The following is a 24,776-nucleotide window of genomic DNA, read 5'->3' on the forward strand; positions in this document are numbered from 1 at the left end:
ATAATCTACTAATGTGTGTGTCAAGACCTGATGTCATAAGTATGTGGGCATCTAGTAGAATATACAAAAGAGTAAATCTATCCTAGTGTCTAAAATAGAATATACAACCAAAAGTAAAGAGAGACTCCATCAAGCTGATGAACGACATGGGAAGGGAGCAACTCACCGTGGAAGTCTCGGACTATGATCAGTAACGTACACCAGACTTGTAGCCAGATGTACCTACCTCAGATCCTGTACAATTAAGTACAGAAGCGTAGTATAAGTACATAAACAATATGTACCTAGTAAGTATTGTGAGCATGTGATTTTTGCCCTATGAGAATTACTCCCAAAAAAATTCAAAATAAAATAATTTTTCCGTTGTTTGCAATTTTGTGGATTTTTGTAATATTTTCTGTTATTATTTGCATTTTTGTTTGTGCATGTTTATTTGTTAAATTAATAAAAATACAAAAATATGTTGCATTTTCATCTAGGATTTAATTTTACAATTAGGATTAGTTAAGTAAGTAGTTGTTTTACAAAAAATGAAAAAAAATCACAAAATAACGTACTTCGCATTTTAGTGTTTAATGTCAAAATTGTGTGATTTTCTTTTAATTTAGTATTTAGTTATTTGTGATAATAACTACTTAGAGTTAATTAATATTTTTAGGATAATTTGGCCAAGGTTAAATTTAGGCTTGTATTTTATTTTAATTAGAAAGAAAATTGAAAAGAAAAAGAAATTAAGAAGAGGAAAATCTGGTTTGGGTCAATTTGGTCAGAATCTCAGGTCCAAAACAAAAACCCACCCCAGACCCAATCCAATCCGGCCCAAAACCCGCCCACGACCCGACCCAAACTCGTCCCCAACCCGGATTTCTCTTAAAAATAACCTAGACCTACACCCTTTAGTAATCAGCCGCAATAGACCTATCGCCCCACCCCCTCATATCATCTTCTTCGAACCACCCCATCCCCAAACAACTGTCCCTCCATTGACGCCTGATCTCTTCAAAAACTGATGAACCAGACCACTCTTTGATTCCGCCTCTCATCAGATCGGCGACCAAACGAGCCCAGACCCCGTCGCCAGCCGCTCCCTCTACACTCAAACTCGACGACCCCTGAAGTTCGTCTTCTTCGACGAGACCATCCTCACCAGCTCCTCTGTTCACCAAGTCTCGCCGGAAATGGCAATCAGTAGTGACGAAAGGCCATGGACGTGGCTGAAACCTTCGTTAATCGTCTGAGTTTTCCGGCAAGGCGTTTGGTTTTCGAGTCGAAGTCCTAGCCGCTTATTCAAGGTACGGTTCGAGGTCCGATTCAGTTGCTGCTCGTGTTTTGTTTTCGTCACCGGGTCTTGCGCACAGTTCACTCTGAACCTATCTTTGTAGTCACTGATTTTACTCATTTAAAAGAAGCCATCTCAAGTTCAATTTTCCCCACTCTCACTTCTAATTTTGATGTCAATTTTGAATGCGATACAAATAGCATGATACCTATCTATTGTTTCTTTTCAATTTTTCTTGGTTTAAGCTATGTTGGAATTGCTAGAAGGATATTATATGATTTCATTTTGTAAAATTTGAGCTTCCATTGAGGTCATAGTTTCAATTAGATTATATCATGATATTGTTTGTCATTTACTCCTCGGGTATTTGAGATATTGCTTGTATATAGTGAAGTGAAGATTAGTGGTATTTTGAGATATCGCTTGTGTATTGAACTAAATATTAGAGGGTACTCAAGATATTGTTAATATTGAGTGAAAGATTAGTTCTTGGTTGGTGTATATGTTTGAAACTGAGGGAGAGAGCATCAGAACATGCTCGCTCTGCGCCTGGTTTGTAAATTTGGAACTGCGAGTCACATTGCTGCTGCCACGGCTATTGCTTCCTCGGTTGTTGCTGGTAAGAATTCCAGTAAAGGTTTAGTGTCTAAGAGAAAGCCTTTAGGGAGTAGTCTAGGAATTGTTTAGATTAAAGGAATTTCACCTACTTAGGAAGCTTTTGGTAGTGGTGGGGTTGGAATTGCAATAGTTGTTTAAATTAAGAAAGCATTAAGTTAGTGGGGGTTAATTGAGAATTGAAAAGGGGTTGGTAGTGGAAATGACACTCTGTTTAATGTTTTTTTGATAAAGTTGTGAGTCAGATAACATGGGGGGAGGATGAAAAGGAAAAAGAAGACAAGTGTAAAGGGATACACAGGTTGGAAAAGAGGATTAACTAATAAATAAAGGGAAAGAGGCTTGAAGTTTAAAAGGGGGTCATTTTTTTGAATACAGGGAGGAATAGGGAGAACACATAGACCTGAAAGAGGGAGACTAAGAGAAAAATATGAAGAAAAAAAAATCTAAAAATAGCTGAAAATTTTAGCACTGTTCCATTGAGTTTGAATTTGCTAATCTGAAATTTTTCTCTCCTTGAATTAATTTCGTAACTGTTTGGACTTAGAAATAGTTTGAGTTTCAGTCATTTATCTTGGATGTCGAGTTTGTTGGTTTTACTGTGAATCCAAAATTGGATCCTTGGTTGCATTTCACGATTTTGAACTGATCTGTGGCACTATTTCCTTGGATCTGAACTCAATTCTGCTGTTCTTACTGCTGAAATCCTCACCCTTTTGTTTCATCTTTACTTCCAGGTATTTATCAATTCCATGGACACCACTTAAGGGTAGTTTGAAGCTTGATTCTGAAATGTGAACAAATTGAATGATGGTTGCTATTGAATTCTCACTTCTGTCTCTTTCCATTTCATGCATAATGTGTATTATTTAGTTCGGAGATAGCTTGGGCGAGGTATATTTATGGTTGAATAGAGTATGACTAGGTTTGTAATCATCTTATTGTTGGGTGCATCTGCTAAGTTCTTTGTTTTAGAATTAGCTTTGGTTTGAAACATAGAACAAGTTATGGCTTAGTTACTTGTATTTCATGGGGTTTGAATTGGTGTATATGTATAAGGGGACTTTCAAGGACATTCATAATAGGTATTTTCATATGTAGTAATTTCGTTGTTGAGATCCTAAGTTGTTGTTGCTTCGCTAAATGTTTTGAACTTCTTTCTCACATTCTAGCTTTAGTTGGTTACTTGTTCTTGTACCTCCTGCTGGGAGGTAAACACATTAATTACTCTGTAAGTCTATTTCATTTATGTTAATGAACTATCCTCCCTTGTTTTGACATTGATGTTCTTGCTGAATATTCAAATGTGTAGATGTAAAATATCACCAAATGGTCATATATTCACACAAAGTCCCTTTCCGTTTCTTAGATCATTTTTACCCACGAATAGTAATAACATCGCATTTTCTCAATTACATTGTCTTTGGTTTCTCTTTATCAGCCCGTATGTGTTAAATGGGTAGCATATGGAGTGAATCAATTTGTTAATACAATATGGGTTTAAATTGATTTTAATATGATCTCATTTGTCAAGATGTTTGAATAATGCCAATTATTTGTCTTTTAGCAGTAGATATATTCTTTTTTTATGTGATGATTCGTCTGTCAGTGTTGCATTTTAAGTCAAATGATTTCAATCTTATACCTTCTAATAATTGTCGCATTTCCCTTATGAATGGACAAAATCGTTGAATGATTGTAGTATACATGCCTTGCCATCTTTTAGTTAAGATCTGCCTGTTTTTTTCACAAATAAATTCCATAAACTCTCGGCCTTAATCCCAAGCTTTAGGAAATATCAACTTATGAACACCGTAGCTTGCTTTAGGCGCGATCAATAATAAATTATTGTGGTCATGGGTACGGTTCCCGTGGCATGATTACAATAAGTGAATCTCAATTCGGGGGTGCATTTCATGTATCCCGAGCATAACAACTTCGAATAATGAAACACTGTTGAAATAAATTGAGGTGCGCCATGCTAAATAAAATCCCAAAACCCAAGGACCTCATTTAATTAATTTTAACTCTTCAGAAATCGAAGTGCGCCATTAGTGAATTTTCCATGGCCCTCGCAAACTTGAAAGGCGTAGTTGCTTTAGGCGCGTAATTTAAATTAATTTCCTAAACTCGGGTGTGCATTTATGTGACCCAAATCCAAATCTCAACAATGTTAGATAAAATGTGTCGTGGACCGCGGGTGCATTTATGTGACGTGGTTCAAGATGCAATTTAGATGACGTTGAATCTTTCCTAAAAAATAATTAAATAAAAGCGGTTATAAAGTTAAAATTGAACCATAGGTTAAAACATGTACTAAAATCAGATAATAGGCCAATTGTAACAGTTGAGCGACCGTGCTAGAACCACAGAACTCGGGAATGCCTAACACCTTCTACTGGGTTAACAGAATTCCTTACCCGGATTTCTGGTTCGCGGACTGTTAAATAGAGTCAGGCTTTTCCTCGATTCGGGATTCAACCAGTGACTTGGGACACCATACATCTCCCAAGTGGCGACTCTGAATCTTTTAATAATAAATCCTTTTTTGATTGTCCTTTAATTGGAAAAACTCCTTTATATACTCCTTCCGGGGGTATAGGCAAAAAGGAGGTGTGACAGCTCTGGAGACTCTACTGGGGACCGAACCTAGAATCTCTGGTTCAGGGTTCAAGAATTCGAGCTTAGGATAATTGTTATATTCGGCTTTATTTATTATCTGGTCTTATTTACATGTTTGGGCCTAATGTGCTAAATGTTGATTTTTACCGCTTTGATATTATCTGAACTGTATATAAATTGCTACGAAACCCCTCTCTTCTCTCTCCCGAGGAGTGCACGCTGGTCGTGACTTCTTTCTGTTAGAGTCCTATTCCAAATAGAACGAGGTTCGGACAATTTGCAAAATCGGATGATCTTTTGGTTACCGGTACGCAGCCCCCCCCCCCGGCTCGAGTTGTCCACTCGGGTAAGCCAGGTCTAGAACAAATAAATCCAGGTTTTTAAACTAGTATAACAAGACCTCATGCTGGATCCCTAGTAGGAACGTTTGTCTGCATCACATGCATTTTAACTTTGGAGACTTAACACAGGGATTGGGTCTGTCTAGGACAGGTGTACAAAAAATGAAAAGACCATCCTGATGCATCTTACTTGCTACTTGTGCATTTGTTTGCTTCGGATTTGCATGTTGACCGATTTTTGAATAAAAGAAAAGAGTTTGCAAAAGAAATAGCAGTGTGAGGGCTAAGGGAGGTAATTACCTATTTTGAAAACCTATATATACCGAAACTCTGCCGAAATTTTTTTTTTTTAAAAAAGAGAATTTTTATTGTTTTCAAAAAAAAAAAAGAGTTGGTTTTTTGTGTTGTCAAAATTGCCCGAACTACGCCAGTTTGATTCTCATAGAGGGTATGATACGTAGGCAACCCTCATCGGGTCCAACTTCTCTTTTATTTTATTTTTTGCAAAATAGCCCAAAAAGAACAATTTTTTTTTATTTTTTCATTTGAAAATAATTAAAGTGATGCCCTTCTTGTCAAAAATAGCCAAATGTCCCCAAAAGGTCGCCGGAAGGTTGCTTTTGCGAGAACATCTACCTTTGGTCATTTTTTAAAGTTTTGGCTGGTTAGCTGACAGAGCCTTAAAATCTTCGTTCTCGAAGTGCTGAAAGGCCGTATTTGCGAAACCGGGATTTTATTTTATGTGTGTTAATTTTATTTTGAGTCAAATAAGTCTTAAAGTTTGCCTAAACACCCCAATAAACATGCAGAATGAGCACGAGTCAGAATTTGCCGGTAACATTTATGAACAAAATCTCTTTGGAGTTGCGTATGTGGTGGGAAGATCTGGGCAAGTCAGAGCAAGATAAGGTCAATCTATATTTGGGGGGTCTCACCGGGTTATTAAAGATAAGACCTAGAGGAGACATCATAAAGGCTTTGGTTACGTTCTGGGACCCGGCCCGTAACGTGTTTCACTTCTCGGATTTTGAACTCACCCCAACCTTGGAAGAGATAGCAGGTTATATGAAAAGTACTGCAGGTTTGAGCCATAAGTATCTGATCGCTCCAAGGGCCGTTAACTCCCACAAATTCATGGATTTGCTAAAGATAAGCAAGGGAATCCCATATTCCGAGTTGGAAGGGGGATTTTCCACTCTACATTTTATATACCAGAAGTACGGGCATGTAGGAGGGTTCAATGGTCCGGAAAGCGGGGTTTGCAGTAAAGGGACCCAGACAAAATGGGACGAGCATAGGCGTTTCGCTTTCATGGTAGCATTCTTAGTCCTTGTGGTGTTTCCCCGAAAAGATGGGAATATCGATTTGCGGGTGGCTGGAGTCGTCAAAGTCCTGGTTACCAACGCTAATAGCACTCTCGCCCCTATGATAGTGTCTGAGATATATCGAGCTCTCACAGCTTGTAAAGTTGTGGCATACTTCTTCGAGGGATGCAATTTGATATTACAAATGTGGATGATCGAGTACTTGTGCCACCACCCTCAGTATATGAGTTATGGATCCGCAGAGAAAAGCTGCATTGAAGAATTCAACACAAGGGTTTCAGGGTTCAAGTTACCGGAGGGGTTTGGATAATGGATAGCCCGCCTTCGCGCCATCATTACGGGACAAATAGAATGGACACTAGGTTGGCTTCCTGTTGAAGAAATTGTGTATATGCCCGCCACAGGTCCTTACTTCCTCCTAATGGGTCTTCGAGGTATTCAACCTTACGCTCCCTACCGAGTGATGAGACAATTAGGAAGGTGCCAGGTGATGAATCCAGATGAGGATCTCAGTATCCACGCGGTTGAGATTAGCTCCGACGGCCAATTTCACGAAGAAACAGTTCGTTTTATTTGGAACGAATGCCAGTATTTGACGGCGAGCACCCGAGTGCCGAACCTATCTAAAGGCGAGGTCTCACCCACCTACCTTTCCTGGTATAGAAAGAAGAACACTGCAAGGGCCGAATCAGAAGCCAAAAAACCACACATTCAGGAATTCGTCGAGGCATCGCAAGAACCGTGGGCTTGGTTGGCCGAAGAAAATGAGTATAGGGCCACAATAGGAAAGCTGGAAAAGCAAGTCAAAGACCTTCAATTCGAGAATGGCTTACAAGCAGTAGCGGATGAGGGTGAAAAGAAAAAGTTAGCCAAAGAAAATGAGGCCCTTCGAGCTCAAATTCAAAAACTGAAAGTAGCGGCAGAAAATCCAGTCCGAAGTAACAGAGATGAAAAACTCGTAGCTAACCTAAGACAGAAAGTGAGTAACTGTAGTTTCTATTTGAACAAAGCAGAAAGTGAACTAGCCAGGGCTCAAAAACAATTGGCTAAAAATGCAGATGAACGGGTATGCCTAGTTAAGCAGTTAAGAGAAAGGTACGACGATGAGGTCGCGGGGTTGAAGAAAAGGGTCATCACCACGGAAAACAAAATGATCAAGCAGGCAAAAGACTTCAAGGTTGAAAGGGAACACTGTTATACAACATTGGCGCAGTTAGAAATAGACTTGCAACAATTTCAGGAACAAAATTATGCAGCCAAGCAAACTTTGGAGACCAGGGCCCAGCAGATTGGGCGTTTATTACAAGAAAAGGGCGTCATAAGAGAGAGAATTAGAAACATCGGGGACTACATCATTATGAAGTGCCACATTTGTGAGGATATGACTCGCACTACGTTTTTTGCAGCGGTGATGACCTTTGTTAAACAAATAATGAACAACTTGGACCGACTTCAAAGGGATCTTGCACATAGGCCCGCGACGAGACCGAATGATGTCCCGCGGGCACCAGGAGCATTGATATACTCATGATTTTCTGTTTGAGTCTGTATTTCCTTTTCTGTCGGATCCGTAAGTCATGTTGGGTTTATATTTTCTTTCTGTTAGTCTGTATTTCTTTAAAGTATGATAGCTTAATTTCGGAGTCTGTATTTTGTCTTTTGCGTCAGAGTCTATTAGTCTTTTGAAATTTTTTAGTATTGAGTCTTTGTGATCGAAGCATCTGTTCTTATGAAAGCTGAAAATCCCAAAAAATGTTTTATTTACTTTCACACTTATCTGACAGAACTACGCACGGTCTAATTCATGCGGGGACATGATACGTAGGCAATCTCTATAGGATTCGACCACCACTAAAAAAGAAAGAGGGGAAATAAAGAAGGATAGAATAAAAGAAGCTTAAAAGAAGGGGCACAATTATGAGAGGCCGGAATAACGCACGCAACTGAAGCAAATGCATGATAGAAAATGGTTAATTGCCTAGGCACATTGCATCCCAACGTGTAATTGCATATGTGTTAAGAACTAACAAGTTTGTTGTTTTCCAAAGAATTCAAGCAGTTAGTTTATTTAGAGGATACTGGCACATTATCATTACCAAACCAGATCAAAGGGACCAATACCAGAAATCATGTCTATCCCGGATGTCGTCACTAGTGTTGAGGTAGAGGAGTTGGACGTCAATAAAATGAAAGAGGAGATGCTCAAACTTAAGCAACAGATGACCGAAATGTACCAAGCCTGGTCCAAAGGGCAATCACCGCCGTCTTATCTAGCCAACCCGGCTTTTACCCCACCATTAGCTCAGTCTCAGGATCATCCCACCACCGATCCAGGTTTTCCCATTTATCAACACTACCATGGCACTACTTCTCATATGCCACAAGCTCCACCACCAAAATCAATTCCATACCCTCCTCCGCCAGTCACCCCTGTGTTTGTGGCATCTCCACCAGCTGCACTCCATAGATCCCCGAGTGAACCTGTGTTCCAAGCTCAGGACAACCAGTATTATCCCCCGGAGCCCACCTTCAAAGCTCCCGAAACCTACCCCTATGATCCACGTTCTGATCTCCCGAGAGAAGTTGAGAGACCAGCCAAAAATCCCGAACATGAGGAGATGTTCAGAAAAATAAAAAGCATAGAACAATTCTTCAGGGATATGAGAGGGCTAGGAGGTCAGGTAAGCATGGCTTACAAAGACCTGTGTTTATTCCCAAATGTACAACTACCGGCAGGGTTCAAAATGCCCAAATTTGACTTGTACAACGGACACGGTGATCCGATGGCTCATTTGAGAGGTTTTTGCAGTAAGATGAGGGGAGACGGAGGAAAGGATGAATTGCTAATGGCCTACTTCAGTCAGAGTTTGAGCGGATCAGCATTGGAGTGTGTGAGCACGTGATTTTTGCCCTATATGAGAATCACTCCCAAAAATTTAAAATAAAACAATGTTCCTTTGTGTGCAATTTTTGTATTTTTGTATAATTATTTGTATTTTTGTCTGTGCATGTTTATTTGTTTAAATTAATAAAAATATAAAATATGTCGTGTTTGCATTTTATATTTAATCAAATTTGTTTTACAAAATGAAAAAATCATAAAAAATAATGTACGTTGCAGTTTTAGCATTTAACGTCTAAATTGTGCGATTTTATCGTTAATTGCTATTTAAATGTGCGATAATTATTTTTAGAGTTAATTAGTATTTTTTATAAGATAATTTAGTTTATAATTTAATTTAGAATTTTACTTTTATTAATTAGGAAGTAAAAGAAAAAAATAAAAGAAAATCGAAATTAGGCCTCTTCTTCAATTTTGAACCACAGGCCCAAATATACCCAACCTTTCCCTACGACCCGGTCCATTTCAAACCGGGTCAACCCAGTCCATAACCCCAAAGACCCAATACCCCTATTTCCCTATCTTTCATTTCAAAAACAAAACCCTAAAAAAATTTCGCTGTTGAAAAATCCCATCCGCCCCCTCTCTTACCTTCTTCTTCTTCAAACTTCCAAGTCCCCTCCCATGGCTGCCCTTCCCCCTCGCCCAACGACCACCCCCTCCAGCCCTTCCCCCTCACCCCATCACACTCACACATACACGTCCATATACACACACATACACATCACACATACATCAAACATACGAAGCATGGACGACCCCCCTCGAAGCTTCGCCATGGACGACCACCCTCGAAGCTTCGCCATGAACGACCACCCTCGAGCTCAAGCTCGTCCATGGACTGCCCTTCTTCTTCTTCTTCTGAACACCAGCTCACTCGCCCAACCACAGCAGTCCGTCGACCACCCTGCCAAGCTCCGCCATTGACGAGCTCGTCAAGCTCCCTGCTGCGCGTCTCCTTCTTCTTCTCCGACACTGCTGCTGCTGCGTTCTTCATCCTTCACTGCTGCGTCGCTGCTGCTCCATCATGCTGCTACTGCCAGCTTCACGTCGCCATGGACATTGCTGCTTCTTCTTCGTCGAAACCCAGCTCCACCTCGTCGCTACTGCTGCCTCGACGAGCTGCTGCTGCGTCTTCTTCATCCTTCACTGCTGCTGCTGTCCGCTGCTTCCTTCTTCAAGTTCTTCGATGGTCCGTTCGGGGTCGTCTTCGGCGTCGAATTGTTTTGGTGCGATAATCGCTTCCGGACGGATTTGTTTTCATTCAAGTTCTTCGTCGTTCCGATCCGATTAGTTGGTTTGAGTTTCATTTTGTCCGTAATTTGTTTGATATTTTTCGGATCTGAAATCATTAAATGTTTGATTCTTGTTCTTGATTTTTATACAGTTGTTTCATTTTTCTTATTTATTTTTAGATAGAAATTGTTAGTTTAATTATAATGTTTTTAGATTTAAGTTGAAGTTCAATTAATTATTTCTTCAGCTTGTTTTATTAATTTAAAAGGATTTAATTTTAATATAGAAGAGGTTAGTTTAAATCGTTTGAATCTGACATGTTTGTTGTTTAATTAAGAGATGATAATTCATTTTTTGTTTGAAGTTCATGTTAATTCAGTGATTTAATGTGATTTATGTTTTAGTTTTTTAATTTTTGATTTTAGTTTGAATCATGTATCTTTGCTGTAATTTTATTGGATTTAATTTGAAGATCAATTGATTGTTTGAGTTTAGTGATTTGAATCTGTTTATTTTTGTTTAAGTTTAATTTGAATTTGAGCTCATGCTTTGAATATATTTGTTTGTTATTATTGGTGAATCTGAAAATAGATTTGTTGTTTAAAAAGATTGTTCAATCAAAATAATTCCAGTTGTTTCTTGTTGTTCATCATATAGTTTGAGTTTGTTCATAAAATCTGATTAGGAATTGGTTATAGCTGCTATATTTTGGTTAGAATTGATTAGTTGAACTTGTTATAGCTGACGGGGTAGATTGGTAAATTACAATATTTTCAGGGTCAAAATGGTAATTTCAGTAAGGTCAGAGGGGTATTTTTGGAATTAAAATTCTGAACAATTATTTATTTTGAGTGCTCTGTCAATTAGGATTAAAATAATATTAAAATAATCAATAATGGGGGACAAGATATAATGGTGGGGAATAATGAAATTGTTTAATATAAGCATGGAGGACAAAATATAATGGGGTATTTGTTTAATGTAGTGGGGGACAAAAATTAAGTAGTGGGATTAAAAGGGGGGTTGAGTGAGAAGATAATGAGTTTTATGTTTAAAAAATGCTGAAAGATGGGGATAAATAGAGGGACTTGATCAGATTTTAAAGAAAAAGGGACAGAGAAAAAAAAAGAGGGATGAAGATTAAAGAGAGAGAAAGAAAAATTCCGAAAATATTAAGACTTTCAAAAAAGAAAAAAAATACAAAATAAAAAAAGCTGGAAATTAAAAGAGAGAGTAGTATACACCTGATAAATATTCTGATATACGGGTTCAGAAATTAAGGGTTAAATATTAATTAGTCTTTCAAATCTGAAAAGATTCCCTTGGCTTCTGTCCGTTGTTTGTTGTCGGTGTTTCTGAATTTTTATCTTGATTTTCAAATCTGTCACTGAGATTTTCTGTTGACTGGATTGCTGGTTATTATTGTTGTTCTTGTGTTACGTACTACGTTGCTGATTTTCTTCTTCTTATATTGGCAATACCAGGTACACAACTGTAATTTTGGCATTTTGTAAGCTAAAATGAAGAATGGAATGTTAAATTTCTAATTTAGTTTTTTTTTATTAATTGTATTTAGGTTATTTCATATATTATTATTCTGTGAATCGCCGTCGATTTGCATAACTAGACATATTGTAGCGATGTATTAAATAATGCTTTGCTTTAACCTGATTATTAGGTAGTATATATTTAAGCATATTCATTACTGATTAAACTGTCTAATAATTAAAATAAGAAGAAAATAACGTAAAAATGGCTTTATTAAATCAGTTTGGCGAAACTAATTAAGTTCACTATTCACAAGGGTTTTAGTATCGCCAACATTAAGTTAATCGAAATTATGTAGCTAAATTTAATTAAAACATGAATTCAAATTAATTTTGCGAATCAAGTATTAGGACATGATTTGAATTAAAACAAGGTTAGTTAAGGTTAAATTAATTAAATTTTAGAAATACGGATTAGTAATCAAGATTGTTTCTAATTTTCAGTATTTGTAAATAATTAATTTCAATAGCTCAAGTCATCTAACAATATGATTTTAATCCGGTTATGGGATAATTAGTTTCTTTTTAAAAAAAAATTATTTGACAATTCCATATTTTATTTATAATTATAATTTTAGTAATATTACTTTCCGTTAATATTTATTTTAAACTAGTATTTAATATGTTATTTTTAAGTATGTAGAGATTGATTTTATATTTATAGACAAACTTAATAATTAAAAAAAAATTTAGTCATTTTAAGATATTCATAAAATAAGGGAGGATTTCGCTAAAAATAAATAAATATAAACAATACAAAAATTTGCAGGGTCCTCCAATCTTATTTTTTTAAAAAAATACTTAGATTCCGGGATGGGCGGTTTAGTAAATTTCACGGTCCTACCTAAAAGTATAACAACGCGTAGTCTTTAGGCGCGTATTTAATAAGGGTATTTTCTTAAATATGGGTGTGCATTTATGTAACCCAAATCCCAATCTTGGCGGAGTCAAAATGCGTCAACAAATCACGTGTACACTGGTTGTGACGTGATTCGAGATGCGTTTTCACGACGTTGCAATTCTTGTATAAAATAATAATAATAACAAATGATAAAAGCGGGTCAAAGTTAAATTTGCATATAAGTTCTTAATTGTTAAAAAAATCAGATAAATAAGCCAAATATAATAGTTGAGCGACCGTGTTAGAACCACGGAATTCGGGAATGCCTAACACCTTCTCTCGGGTTAACAGAATTCCTTATCCGGATTTCTGATTCGCGGACTGTTAAACAGAGTCATTCTTTCCTCAATTTGGGATTCAACCGGTGACTTGGGACACCATAAATCTCTCCAGCGGCGACTCTTAAATAAACAAAAAAATCCCGTTTCGATTGTCCTTTAATTGGAAAAAACTCCTTCACCCCTCGCGTGGGCGGAAAAAGGAGGTGTGACAGCTCTGGCGACTCTGCTGGGGATTAATCCAGAATCTCTGGTTCAGGATTCAGAATTCGAGCTTGGAATAATTATTGTATTTGGCTTTGTTTGATTTTGTTACATGATCTGTGCTTAATGTGCTAATTGACTGCTTTTACCGCTTTGATATTATGTGAACTGTATATAAACTCTGCCGAAAACCATCTCCTCTCTGAGTCTTCTAAATCATGAAGAAGGGTGCACTTCGTGTGACTTCTTTTCTGTATAGTGTCTAATTCCCAATTTAGAACGAGGTTGGATAAGTTGCAAAGCCGGTGAAGCTTCTGTAATCCCGGTACGCTGCCTCCCCCTCGGCTCGAGCTGTCCGCTCGGGTAAGCCAGGTCTAGAACAAACGCTCAGATTCTGAACCTAGAATAACTCAGCCTCATGCCGGATCCCTAATAGGAACACTTATTTTCATCATGTGCATTTTGACTTAGGGGACTCAACATAGGGGTTGAGTCCATCTAGGGCTAGCAACCTGAAATAAAGTTTATCCTGATGCATCTTATTTGTTTTATGTGCATTTATTTGCTCGGTCTTGCATGTTGACCGACTTCTGAATCTCGGGAATGTTAAAAAAAAGAAAGAAAAAAGAAGTAATAATAAAATAAAATAAAATAAAAATAAAAGAAGAGAAAAATAGCAAGTGGGGAGTTAGATGATTAATTTAGAAAAAACCAGTGTCCAATTACTGTCGGAACACTGTCGAACTTTTGAAAAAAATATATATATTTTTACTTTTAAAATTGTTTGTTTGCCTAAAAAGCAGAAAGTGTGTAGGAATGAGTCTTTTATTTTAATTTGCTTTGTTTTCAAAAAAGAAAAAAAATGAAAAAGAAAAATATTTTTTTTTGCTATAAAAGAAAAGGGAAAAAATATGTTTGTTTTCAAAAATTAGTTAGTTTATAGTCCGAACTACGCGGGTCTGATTCTCACCGGATGTGAGATACGTAGGCAAACCTCTTTGGTTTCGGCCCACCATATTCAAAAAAAAAAATCCAAAAATATTTAACATTACTCGCTTCTTTAGAAAGTCTTTCTTTTAGACCTCAATTTTTTTTAAAAAAAATTATATAATACAAAAATATTTCCTTTTAATATCTCTCAAAATCCAAATTATTTGTTTAAAAATTCAAAATTCAATTTTTTTTTCTTTTGTAGTATTTCTTTCATAAATTCAGAATAATAGTCCAAAAATATTTCCTTTCTTCTTTAAAAGTTTTTTCGAAATTTCAAAAAAAGAAAAAAAGAAATAGAAGTTAAAATTCAAAAATATTTCTTTAGACGTCTTACTTTTCAAAAAAAAAAAATAATCTTTGTCCTCAAAGGCCGTATTTGAAAGCCGAGTCATTTGGAATATAGATAGTTTTTGAGTCAAATAAAAGTTTTTCCTTCTTTAATCACCATAATAAATGTGCAGGATGAGCACAAGTCAAAATGAACCGTTCTCAGTATGTAGCGAGGTCCCTTTGCAACTCCACATGTGGTGGAATGATATGGAAAATGATAGTAAAAAGATAGTGGAAAGAGTTTTGGGAGGTTTTGTCGATCTGTTGAATATCAAGCCAAGGACAGATATCATCGAGGCTCTAATACCGTTCTGGGACCCAACCCGCAATGTATTCCGTTTTGTCGACTTTAAACTTTCACCTACGCTAGAAGAAATCGCAGGATATGCGGGAATGAATGGAAAATTAAGGGGGAAATATTTGCTTTCACCAAGACCGGTATCTCCTAATGGGTTTTTGGATTTGCTAAATATTAGTCGGAAGGTGCAAAATGATGACTTGTCGAAAGGGTGTTGTGCTCTCCAATTCTTATATCAACGGTATGGTGTTCCTTGAGGTTTTGAAGAGCCGAATCTCGGATTAACTCATGCTGGAAACAGGAACAAGTGGGAGGCGAGACGTACTTTGACATTCATAACAGCATTTCTGGGGGTGGTGGTTTGTCCACGCAAAGATAAGAAAATAGAGATAGGCCTTATAGGGATGGTTGATGTTGCAATCAAGAAAACTAATAGTACTGTGGTCCCTTTGGTTTTGTACGAAATCTACCGAGCCTTAACTATATGCCGAGAAGGAGGCAATTTCTTCCAAGGACGCAATCTGTTACTCTAGCTGTGGATGCAAGAACACCTTTGCCACCGAGTAGGATACATGAATCACGGGTTGACCGAACAAAATTGTATCAATGGTTTTGAGAAACGGATGACAGGCGTTGTATTCCCTGAAGGTTTCGAAGTGTGGCTTGCATGATTAAGGACAAAAACAGCCGACCAAATTGAATGGGCATTTGGGTGGTTGTCTGATACTGAGGTAATATACATGGAGGCCGAGGAATGTCATATTCTTTTGATGGGAGTTCGCAGTATCCAACCATATGCTCCTCATCGGGTACTGCGCTAACTAGGAAGATTTCAGGTAATTCCCACTGATGAGGATCTAAGCAAGCACGCCATTGAGTTGAGTCCAGGAGTCGTGTTCCCCGAAGGAAAAATTAGAAAGCTGTGGCACGAATGTAGATTCCTTGAGCCCAAGACTATGGTTCGAGAACTGGCTAAGGGTGAGGTAGACCCAAAGTACGATGTTTGGTTCGGGAAAAGGTTCCAGATTCGTCAGAGACCTGCTAAAAGAGCTCATGTCCAACAATTTACGGATGATTCGCAGAAATAGTGGGGCTGGTTAGTGAGAGAGGAAGGCTACCGGGCTGAAATCGGAAAGCTGAAGCGACAAGTTGAAAGGCTTATGTTTGAAAACAACGTGCAAGTAGCCTCGGAGCAGGGTGAAAAGAACAAATTAGCCAAATAAAACCAGGCACTGAAAGCCCGAATTCGCCAATTCAGTAAGAGTAATAGCGACCGACAGAAACGTCGCTCTGATGAAAGGTTGATAGCAGAATTTAGAAATCAAGTCAGCAAAAGCCGAGAAGACTTGGAGAGATCTGAGGCTTGTATAGCAAGAATGCGGGTCAGGTGGGAAAAAGTTACAGCAGCACGGAGAAAGCACCTATGGCAAGTGAAAAGGGATTACGAAATGAGTGTTACAACATTGAGAGAAATAAATTCCACTCTCAGTGATCGGGTCCTTAAACAAGCCCGGGATGCTAGAACAGATAGGGAACGCTGCTATGAGTCAGTAGCCCGAATGGAAGAACAAATGGAGAGGTTCCAAGATCAGCTCAGTGACAATACTCGAATATTGGGACTAAAGAATCAACGAATAGAACAGTTGTGCATAGAAAGGGATTGAATCAGGGGTATGATCAATGAGATTGGGCGCTACATCACCACGAAGTGCCGAACATGTGAAGAAATGCCCCGTAATATCCTTTTTGCCTCAGTCATGGGTTATGTCCACCGGATCATGGAGGAATTAAAAAGCTTGCAAAGAGGCCTGGCACCAAAGCCCGCGGAAAGGCCGAACGATGCCTCGCGGGCACCAAAATTCAAGGCTTTAATGTATCCCTAGTTCAATCTTGCACTTGTTTGTTTTTCAGAGTCTGTTGTCTACCCTTATGTTCTCTTCAAACAATGCTAATAGTATGGAGTCTGTATTTTTTTTTTAAATAATAGCTTGTAATAGCATATTGGGGTAATAAAAAGTAAAATTGGGTCTTTATTTTACTTATGGCACGAACTACGCTTGGTCTGATTCGTGCGGGGTCACGATACGTAAGCAATCTCTATAGGATTCGACCGTAATTAAAAAAAAGGAAAAAGAGAGAGAGAAGAAGAAAATAAAGGTCCCTGAAACACTCGAAAAAGGCACACATAAAATAAGTCGGGATGATGCATGCGGTCGGAGCAAAAGCATGTTAGAAATGATTAACTGCCTAAGAACATTGCATCCCCCCAACGTGCAAATACAATATCTGTTAAGACTCTAACACTGACAAGTTTATTGTTTTTCCAATCAATACCAGTTAGTTTGTTAAAGCGTACTGGCACCGTACCATTATCAAACAAGATCAATAGGGCCCATACCAGAAAGCATGACTGGTTCAGACAACAGTGTTGAGTCGGAAAAGACGGCAAATCAGATGCTGAAGGAAGCCATGGAAAAAATGGAAAAGATGAGGCTGGAAATGAATGAAATGCATATAACCTTAGCTAGAGCCCAAAAGGGGCAGGAACTACCTGTTACTCCTACTCTCCAACCAGGACACACGTCAGAATACCCTTCTCCCGGTCCTTCAACGAGTTTCCCAAGCCATCACTACTATCAGGGAAGAGAGGCCTATGATCCCCAAGCTCCACCACACAATCAGAATCCTCCTCCACCAAATGATCCCGTCTTTGTGGCGCCTGCTCCAGCCCCATTGCACAGATCATCTAGCGAGCCTTTGTTTCAGGCTCACGATACACAATATTACCCCCCTGAACTCACATTCAAAGCACCCGAGCCACATACCTATAATCCCCACTTTGAGGTCCCGACAGAGATTGAAAAGCCGGCTAAGAGCCCAGAGAAGGATGAGGTGATGCGGAAATTTAAAATCCTGGAGCAGTCCTTCAGGAACATGTACGGGTTAGGCAACCAGGTCGGCGTGGCTTACAAGGATCTATGCCCTTTCCCTGACGTCCAATTACCAGCAGGTTCAAGATGCCCAAATTCGATTTATACGAAGGGCATGGCGATCCTATGGCACATCTACGGGGATTTTGTAGCAAAATGAGGGGAGCGGGAGGCAAAGATGAGCTACTGATAGCTTACTTTGGCCAGAGTTTGAGCGGGTCGACACTAGAGTGGTATACAAGACAAGATCTGAGCTGGTGGTACACCTGGGATGATCTGGCACAGGCTTTCACAGGACACTTCCAATACAATCTTGAGATAGTCCCAGACCGTCTCATATTGCTAAAGCTTGAGAAGAAACCCGGAGAGAGCTTCAGGGAATTTGGGTTCCGATGGAGAGAACAGGCAGCCAGAGTTGATCCTCCAATGAGAGAGGGAGAAATGGTAGATTACTTTCTACAAACTCTAGAACCGACTTACTTCGGTCACTTAGTGACGTTAGTTGGCAAATCCTTCAATGAAGTGGTGAAAATGGGAGGTATGATAGAAGAGGGACTTAAGTCCAATAAGATCCTGAGTTACTCGGCAATTAAGGCAACAACTCAGGCCATTCAGAGCGGCACGGGAGGTGCGCTCAGAAAGAAAATGAGAGAAGAGGTCACGACAATAGAGGCAGGCAATTGGTCCAGATCTAGAGGTCCTTCCCCTCATTACCAACCCAGACCCCATCATCTAAACTACTCACACATTCCAAATTACCCTCCACAACCCTACTACCCACCACAAGAATAACATTTTTCCGTCCATCACGCCCAAACTTACACCCAGCCTCCGGCTCGTCCGCAATGGCGTGCACCGGCTCCCCAACATACATATCTACCTCCACAAAACACATATCCACCTCCACAAAACACATATCCACCTCCAAAAAACACATATCCACCACCGAGGGCCTACAGGAATCCTTTAGGGCCAAGCTTCCGCGGAAATCAGGCTTTCAGGAACGAAAGGATGCAGAAGCCAAGAACATTCACTCAGTTGGGAGAAACGTATACTACTCTATTTCACAAGTTGAAGCAAATAGGCCTACTAAGTCCTGTTGAAACCAAACTGCCAAATCCCCTTCCCAGAAATCTGGACCATTCAGTAAGCTGTGAATATTGTTCGGGTGCTCCCGGGCATGATACTGAGAAATGTTGGAAGTTGAAGACTGCCATACAAGATCTTATTGACACAAATAGGATCGAGGTTCAGGCACCAGAGGCACCCAACATCAATGAAAATCCGTTACCGGTGCACCATGAAGCCCACATGATCGAACTAGTGCACGAAGGAGGGAAACCAAAAACACCCTCACAAACGGTAATGATGATTCGCGCCAGTTCTAATGAAGAGTTGACCAGTGGAAAGGCAGTGGTACTGTCGGGAAAGGTATATGACAAGCCATTTGTGGTAGCAGGGAAAGGATCGTCTATTACTGCGAAGAAGCCATAGTCAGTCAGAGCAGTGTTGCAGGGAGTAGCAAACAAACCAATGTTAGTAGTAAAAGGGGTACACGTGGAACCAGTTGTTATCCAGCAGGTCATACAATTGCCGATAACAAGTGAGAAAGCTGTGCCATGGAGTTACAGTCAAGTGATAGTGACGCATAAGGGGAAGGAGGTTGTGGAAGACGTATGCGAGGCACAGGGGTTAACTCGATCGGGAAGGTGTGTTGCTCCCGCAGAATTGAGAAGGGTCAATCCTGAAACAATAAAGAAGCCAGTGACGGAGGAAGAAGAAGAGGAATTTTTGAAGAAGATGAAGGCGCAGGATTACTCAATTATAGAGCAATTGAGAAAGACCCCAGCCCAGATTTCGTTGCTATCTTTGTTAATCCATTCGAACGATCATTGTCAGGCCTTAATGAAAATTCTGAACGAAGCCTATGTCCCGGACAAGCTCTCAGTGAACCAGCTGGAGAAAGTAGCGCACAAAATCTTCGAAGTAAACCGAGTGACCTTCTCTGACGATGAGTTACCGGTAGAGGGTATTGAACACAACAGAGCACTCTACCTAACGGTAAAATGCGAAGAATCGGTGGTCACTCGAGCATTAATTGATAATGGGTCAAGTGCCAATATCTGTCCTTTGGCCACTCTGAACAAGCTAAAGGTTGCTGATGATAGGATCCACAAGAACAGTGTCTGCGTCCGAGGTTTTGATGGGGGCGGCACTGACACAGTGGGTGATATCATACTGGAATTAACCATTGGTCCAGTCGAGTTCACCATGGAATTTCAAGTAATAGATGTGGCGGTGTCGTACAATCTTTTGTTAGGACGACCCTGGATCCATGCAGCTAAAGCAGTGCCTTCTACACTGCATCAAGTGGTCAAATTTGAATGGGATAGACAAGAGATTGTGGTACACGGGGATGACGGCACACACGCCGTCAGTGATGTTATTGTGCCCTTCATAGAAACCGACGATGATAAGGGCCCATGAGTTTATCAGGTTTTCGACGCAGTCTCAGTAGACAAAATTCCTGAGGGCGGGGGCCTTCCACTTCCCAGAATCACAGCTGCAACCTTCATGATTGCCTCATAAATGTTGAATAATGGGTTTGTACCAGGGAAAGGTCTGGGGGTTGATCTTCAAGGAATGATCCAGCCAGTTTCTTTGCCCAAGAACCTGGAAAATTTTGGGTTGGGATTCAAGCCTACCACACCGGATGTGAAACGGGCCCGCAAATTGAAGAAAAGAGTCTGGGTCCTTCCTAAGCCAGTCCCATGCCTGTCCAGATCATTTGTCAAAGCAGGGTTCAGAAAGTTGTCGGTCCCGAAAGTTCTTGGACCTCTGATGGGGCCAGATGGAGATTTGAATGAAAGCTTTGAAAGAGTGTTTGCCGATATCAACATGATAGAAGCTGGAGAGGGTTCCAGTAAGACAGACATACAGTTTGTGGGTCCTAAGGTCAAGGTCAACAATTGGATAGCTACTCCTCTTCCTACTTGGAGGGAGTCCTGGTAGTTGGCTCTGATTTTCCTTGTTTGTTTTCTGGATTATTCCAGGGTTGTAATCCAGATTCCTTCTTATTGTGTTCAATAAAGTGTGAAACCTTGTTATCCCATAATTCAATAAAATAAAAAGTTTCTTCTTTATTTTTATTTTTTATTTTTTATTTTTTATTTTTTATTTTATAAGTTATTATTTTTAATCTTGTTTCTTTCATTTTTTTTTCTGAACAGTTCTTTTCATACTGGTTCTAATGACATGACATGCACAACGGATCTTCAACCTAGTCTAAAAGATCAATCTGATTCCGAGCTAACCATACAAGAGGTCGATTATGATAATGAATCGGAATACGATGAGGATGAAGCATTCAAGGAGATAAATAGGGAGTTAAGCTAGTTTGAAGAAAAATACAAACCCAACTTAAATGACACAGAAGCCATCAATTTAGGGGATGCCGACGATATCAGAGAAACTAAAATAAGCATCCACATTGCACCAAATATCAGGGAGGAATTGATCAAAACACTTATTGAGTTCAAAGATGTTTTTGCATGGTCGTATGATGACATGCCGGGGTTAAGCACAGATTTAGTGGTTCATAAATTGCCCACTAACCCGGCATGCCCTCCCGTCAAGCAAAAATTGAGGAAGTTCAAAACGGATATGAGTGTGAAGATTAAAGAAGAAGTAACCAAGCAGCTGCAAGCAAAGGTTATTCGTGTCACTCGATATCCTGATTGGTTGGCTAATGTGGTGCCGGTACCAAAGAAAGATGGAAAGATCAGGGTGTGTGTCGATTACCGCAATTTGAACAGGGCAAGCCCTAAAGACAACTTTCCTTTACACAACATCCATATCTTGATCGACAATTGTGCCGGACGTGAGATCGGATCTTTTGTGGATTGCTATGCTGGGTATCATCAGATTCTGATGGATGAGGAAGACGCGGAAAAGACAACCTTCATTACGCCGTGGGGAACTTATTGCTACCGGGTAATGCCATTTGGTTTGAAGAATGCTGGGGCGACGTACATGAGAGCAATGACCACTGTGTTTCATGACATTATCCACAAAGAAATTGAGGTGTACGTAGACGATGTGATCATAAAGTCCAAGCATCAGGAAGACCACGTAGAAGACCTAAGGAAGTTCTTTCAAAGACTTCGAAGGTATGATATTAAGCTCAACCCGGCCAAATGTGCATTTGGTGTTCCATCTGGGAAGCTTTTGGGATTCATCGTCAGTCGGCGAGGTATTGAACTGGATCCGTCAAAGATCAAATCTATCCAAGATTTGCCACCGCCGAAGAACAAGACAGAAGTAATGAGTCTGTTGGGAAGGTTGAATTACATCAGCAGATTTATTGCTCAACTCACAGCAACCTGTGAACCCATTTTTCGACTGTTGAAGAAGGATGCCGCGGTAGGATGGACGGCAGAATGCCAGGAGGCGTTCGACCAGATCAAAGAATATTTATCAAATCCACCTGTATTGGTTCCCCCTGAGCCGGGAAGACCATTAATTCTTTATCTAACGGTCTTGGAGAATCGTTTGGTTGCGTGTTGGGACAACACGACATTACATGAATAAAAGAGCAAGCCATCTATTATCTCGGCAAGAAGTTTACAGTATATGAGGTTAAGTACACTCAACTCGAGAAGACATGTTGCGCCTTAACTTGGGTGGCCCAGAAATTGAAGCATTATTTATCATCATATACTACTTATCTCATTTCCCGTTTGGATCCGTTAAAGTATATTTTCCAGAAGCCTATGCCCACAGGAAGGTTAGCAAAATGGCAAATATTACTCATGGAGTTTTACATCGTCTATGTGACGAGGAAAGCCATGAAGGCCCAAGCGTTGGCAGATCACTTGGCTGAGAATCCTGTTGATGAAGAATACGAGTCGTTGAGGACGTATTTTCCTGACGAGGAAGTAATGAATATAGATGAGTTGGACTTACCTGAGGAACCAGGTTGGAAGCTTTTCTTTGATGGAGCCACAAATGCGAAGAGAGTTGGAATAAGAGCAGTGCTTATTTCTGAAACAGGACATCATTATCCTGTTACAGCTCAACTGCGTTTCTATTGTACCAACAACATGGCTGAGTATGAGGCATGCATTTTGGGGTTGCGATTAGCGGCAGACATGGATGTCCAGGACGTCTTGGTCTTGGGGGACTCGAACCTCCTGGTGCATCAGATTCAGGGTGAATGGGAAACACGGGATTTGAAGCTCATACCATATCGACAATGTTTGCACGATCTGAGCAAGCGATTTCGATCAGTGGAGTTCAGATACATCCCAAGAGTTCACAATGAGGTTGCCGATGCATTGGCCACTTTAGCATCAATGTTGCACCACCCAGACAAAATTCATGTTGACCCGTTGCACATCCAGGTTCGTGATCAGCATGCCTATTGCAACATGATAGAGGAAGAAGTGGATGGCGAGCCATGGTTTTATGACGTCAAAGAGTACCTCAGGATGGGGATATACCCGAAGCAGGCCACCGGAGATCAAAAAAGAGCCATTCGGCGATTGTCAAGTGGTTTCTTCCTCAGTGGAGGAGTGTTGTACAAAAGAACTCCAGATTTGGGATTGCTGAGATGTATAGACGCCAGTCAAGCCACGACAGTTATGACAGAGGTACATGCTGGAGTTTGTGGGCCACATATGAGCGGATATGTATTGGCGAAGAAGATTCTTCGAGCAGGGTATTATTGGCTCACTATGGAGCATGATTGTATCAATTTCGTGCGGAAATGCCATCAGTGTTAGATACACGGTGATCTGATTCATTCTCCACCAATGGAATTGCATACAATGTCAGCACCATGGCCATTTGTGTCATGGGGCATGGATGTCATTGGGCCTATTGAGCCGGTAGCTTCGAACGGTCACAGGTTCATTCTGGTGGCCATCGATTATTTTACTAAGTGGGTTGAAGCCAAAACTTTCAAGTCAGTAACCAAGAAGGCAGTGGTGGATTTTGTCCATTCCCATATCATCTGTAGATTTGGGATCCCGAAAGTGATAATCACGGACAATGGTGCTAATCTTAACAGCAATTTGATGAGAGAAGTATGTGAACAGTTTAAGATTACACACCGTAATTCCACACCATATTGTCCCAAGGCAAATGGAGCTGTTGAAGCAGCCAACAAGAATATCAAGAAGATACTGAGAAAGATGGTAGAAGGATCCAGGCAATGGCATGAAAAATTACCATTTGCATTGTTGGGTTATCGCACTACCGTCCGGACTTCAGTAGGTGCAACCCCTTATTTGTTGGTATATGGAACTGAAGCAGTAATACCGGCGGAAGTTAAAATTTCATCCCTTCGGATTGTCGCCGAGGCTGAGATTAATGATGATGAGTGGGTCAAAACCCGTTTGGAGCAGTTGAACTTGATTGATGAAAAGATATTGGCAGCTGTGTGTCATGGTCAGTTATATCAAAGGAGAATGGCAAGAGCCTACAACAAGAGGGTGCGCCCCAAAAAATTTGAAGTGGGGCAACAAGTGTTGAAACTAATCCTGCCACACCAAGCAGAAGCAAAGGGCAAGTTCGCCCCGAATTGGCAAAGACCATTCATTGTAACCAGAGTATTGTCCCATGACGCTTTATGTTTAACAGATATCGAAGGGAAATGTGTCGACATGGCTATCAATTCCGACGTAGTTAAGAGATATTATGTATGATCTCTTTTAATTGTAATTGTCATTTGTTTGTGGTTGGCATTTATCGGAGAATGAAATGACGGAGGCAATTCTTTCTTCTATCAAAACACTTTAACCTTTGCTTACCCTTTTGAGCCTTATTTATTCTTTCATATCCCTCTTTTGGAGTTAGTAATTAAAAATAAAGATAAAAAGAGAGAAAAACAATAATAAAGACAAAAGAAAAATCACAAAAAAACAAAGGAATTGGGAACTACGTTTGACCTGATTCCTCAAAGAAGGATACGTA

The sequence above is a fragment of the Nicotiana tabacum genome, chromosome 16 (assembly GCF_000715075.1).
Source record: "Nicotiana tabacum cultivar K326 chromosome 16, ASM71507v2, whole genome shotgun sequence".
In the NCBI taxonomy this organism is placed as follows: Eukaryota; Viridiplantae; Streptophyta; class Magnoliopsida; order Solanales; family Solanaceae; genus Nicotiana; species Nicotiana tabacum.